Source organism: Microtus pennsylvanicus, chromosome 3 (assembly GCF_037038515.1).
Source record: "Microtus pennsylvanicus isolate mMicPen1 chromosome 3, mMicPen1.hap1, whole genome shotgun sequence".
NCBI classification, from domain to species: Eukaryota; Metazoa; Chordata; class Mammalia; order Rodentia; family Cricetidae; genus Microtus; species Microtus pennsylvanicus.
Window position 1 is genome coordinate 89,745,778 of NC_134581.1, and position 3,568 is coordinate 89,749,345.

Here is a 3,568-nt window from a genome sequence, read left to right on the forward strand (position 1 = left end):
ATTTTCCTGGAAATATTGAGATCCACATATTTATATATAGGTATAGATATCATATATGAAATTATGTAGTATATTTCTGATATATATATTTAATATACATTGGTTTTCACCAGCACCCACAAGACAGATCACAATGATCATTAACTCCGGCAACAGGGGAGGGAGTCTATGTCCTCTTCCAGCCTCTGCTAGCAAAAGACACACATGTGGTACAGAAACATGCAGGCAAAACACCCATACACACAAAATAAAAATAGATAAATAAATCTCAAAAAAGATAAAGTAGAAGTAGTACAGAACTTATGAGAGCTTAAAAGACTGAGAGTCATACACACACACACACACATTTAAAGTGATTTTATTGCTCGCACACTCAAGAGAGTTTATACTACTGGAAAGAGGCTGTGGACAACGCATATTTCCAAGCGGGAGGGAGGTCCTACTTAGTCTTACACTATGAACCCAAACTGGTGAATTCTGCTCTCTATCCAAATCAGGCAGAATTTGGTATCCTTATCCTTTCTGTTCCCCTCAAGATGATTACAGACAGTGACTCCTTTCTTAATCCAATGGTAAAGATCCTTGGGGAGATCAGGGCAAGGCCTTTGAATTAAAGAATTCTCAAGGTTGTATTGCCAGTTACAAAAGAGACCCTCAGGCTTACATCTTTTTGAGAAGAGAGAGAGAGAGAGAGAGAGAGAGAGAGAGAGAGAGAGAGAGAGAGAGAGAGAGTCAGGCCTTTCTTGCCCAGTTTAAATCTGATCCTTTCTGTTGCCAAATGTCAATTTTAGTCAGGTGAAGACCCTACGTCAGTAGAGCAGAGCTGACTGGGGCAGGCCCTTTCCAGAAGCAGACATGTGACCCGTGGTGGCAGGGGTCTGGCAGCAAAGAGAACGGAATCTCTTTTCATACTTAGATCAAATGGAAATGCTGGGAAATATATTCTTCACTGTTTACAGGACTCCTTTAAACCAGTGTGTCAAAATACATAAAGCTGTTTGTCTTCCTTTGAGTTTGCCATATTTCTGCTTCATTTGGACAGCTGCTATGGTTTGAAACGTATTGATAAGCTGGTTGGCACCATGAGGGCGAAATTTAATTCACTTAAATGGGAAGTTAAATTCATTGTCAATGTTAATCTATAAGCCAGCTTTCATCGTCAAGTTCTAGCATGAATTATGTTTTTGATACCATAAAGAACTTGGTAACATGTCACATCACCATTTCATAGTCATACTTTTTGCATAAAATCATTTCCACATTTGTTCCCAATTTGGCCCTCTTACTTCTGGAAAATAAATGATGTCGCCATAGTTAGCATCACCACTTCTCAGGAGTTCCTGGAATAAGTGATAATTTAATCCCCTGACCCCTTCGATTTTCACAGTCTTAATGATGATTTACATGATGTTACCATCTTTAATGCTTTTGTGCATACACTGCCTTGACATACTATGCAGGTACTTATGGAATGTGAATCGTGGCACCAGTCCCATCAACTAGTAATCTGTGATGGTTATTCTAGGCTGTCAACTTGACACACCTGGGAAGTGGAATCCACAACTGAACTATTGCCTCAATCAGATCAGCCTATGGGCATATATATGGGGCATTTTCTTGATTGATAATTGATGTAGTAGGGCCTAGTCCACTGTGAGCATGTGATCTTGGTATAAGAAAGTAGGCTGAACAAAAGCAAAAGCAAGCCAGTAAACTGAGTGCCTCCTTCAGTTCTTGCCTCCAGGCTCGGCTTGAGTTCCTCCTCTGACTTCCCTCAGTGATGAACAGCAACATGGAAGTGTAAGCCAAATAAACCCTTTCCCCCTTCAAGTTGGTTTTGGTCAGTGTTTTTCATATCAACCCAAAGTAACTGATGCACCAACCATTAGCAGGGTACCATCAGTAACTCTAAACACCAGATATGTTGACAGTGAACAAAGAAAACCACTTCAACATGTCCTTTAATGTTTCATATCTACCGCTTGATTTAGCTATGTCTTTCGATGTCCCAAAGAAGCTGTTTCTCCAATGACATTATGTTTGCCATGGATACGTCTAATCAAAGTGTCAGGCTGGGTCATAAGAGCATCCGTGCTCTTAACCATCACCTAATGCATACAATATAAAATTAGCAGCCCAAACTCCCCAGACTTCTTTTCATAGATTTTCTAATATTTTCAGTTCGTCCCAATGTCATCTAGTGAAACTCTCCCCTTTTCAGGATGTCATATATCTGTCACACCCTCTACACACTGCCTAACAAACACACCTTTACTAAAGGGTTTTGCTTCTTTTCCTTTTCTTTCCTGTTAAATATATTTACCTTGCAATTAAGTTAGCTTTCACAATAGAATCCATCTGAACTGTAACTTAAAAAGAAAACAAACACGACTTTTATCCCAGCACTAGGGAGGCAGAGACAGGTGGATCTTTGAGTTCAAGGCCAGCCTGGTTTACACAACCAGTTCCAGGATAGGCAGGGCTACACAGAGAAAATCTTTCTCAAAAAGCCAAGAGAAAGGAGAGAGAGAGAAATTGAAAAAGACACTAAATATTATCCTCTGGCCTATACCTGTGCAGACACAATTGCACCTGTGCACACACATGCACAGATGTGAACAGGTACACATAAACTACACACACAAACAAGTAGGAATATTCATCTTCTAACTAGCATAAGTGATAAGTTAAAACATTATTGATAATTCCGTGTTTCACTTTCTGGGTCCTCATGGACACAGGTGATGTTTGATGATGTCAATTCTGTTTCTGCACCTGAAAGGGACCAAATGGGAAGCCACAGGCCACTGCAAAATTGAAGCCACACATGAGTACAAATAGAAAGAGCATACTCATGTTTATTTTGCATGACGTTGCAACATAAAGTCACCTATACAGCTCATATTTGAGAATTAGTTTACAGGTTTTCTTTTTTAAAAAATTTATGTATTTATTTATTTTTTACATACAAATCCCAGTTCCCCCTCCCTTCTCTCTTCCTGCTCCTCCCCCTTCCTCCCACCTCACCCCCCTACTCTTTCCTGAGAGAGCTTAAGGCCTCCCCAGGGAAGTCAACTGTTCCCACTGCCAGTGGTCCCAAATACTGCCCAAGTCACACCACTGTCACCTGTATTCAGGACGCCTAGTTTGCTCCTCTGCAGGTTCCCCACTTGGCAGTCCAGAGTCAGTGATCTTCCACCCGCTCGGGTCAGCTGATCTGTGGGATTCCCCATCTTGACCCCTTTGTTCATATTATCGTTCCTCCCTCTCTTCACCAGGAGCTCGGCCCAGTGGTTAGTTGTGGATCTCTGCATCTGCTTGCATCTGTTTCTGGAGGAGGGTTCTAGCTTCTCTGGGATTATGAACTGTAGGCTGGTTATCCTTTGCTTTATGTCTGGTATCCACTTATGAGTGAGTACATATTATATTTGTCTTTCTGGGCCTGGGTTACCTCACTCAATATGGTTTTCTTTTTCTGGTTCCGTCCATTTGCCTGCAAATTTAAAGATGCCATTGTCTTTTTTGCTGCCAAATAGTACTCTGTTGTGTAAATGCAACACATTTTCTT

The 3,568-nt window shown here is 40.9% G+C and overlaps 1 pseudogene; it reads right to left on the reverse strand.

Annotated features, from left to right (window-relative positions):
• Positions 1 to 388: 388 nt before the first annotated feature.
• LOC142846812 (small ribosomal subunit protein uS15-like) lies at positions 389 to 3,233 on the reverse strand (annotated as a pseudogene).
• Positions 3,234 to 3,568: the final 335 nt, after the last annotated feature.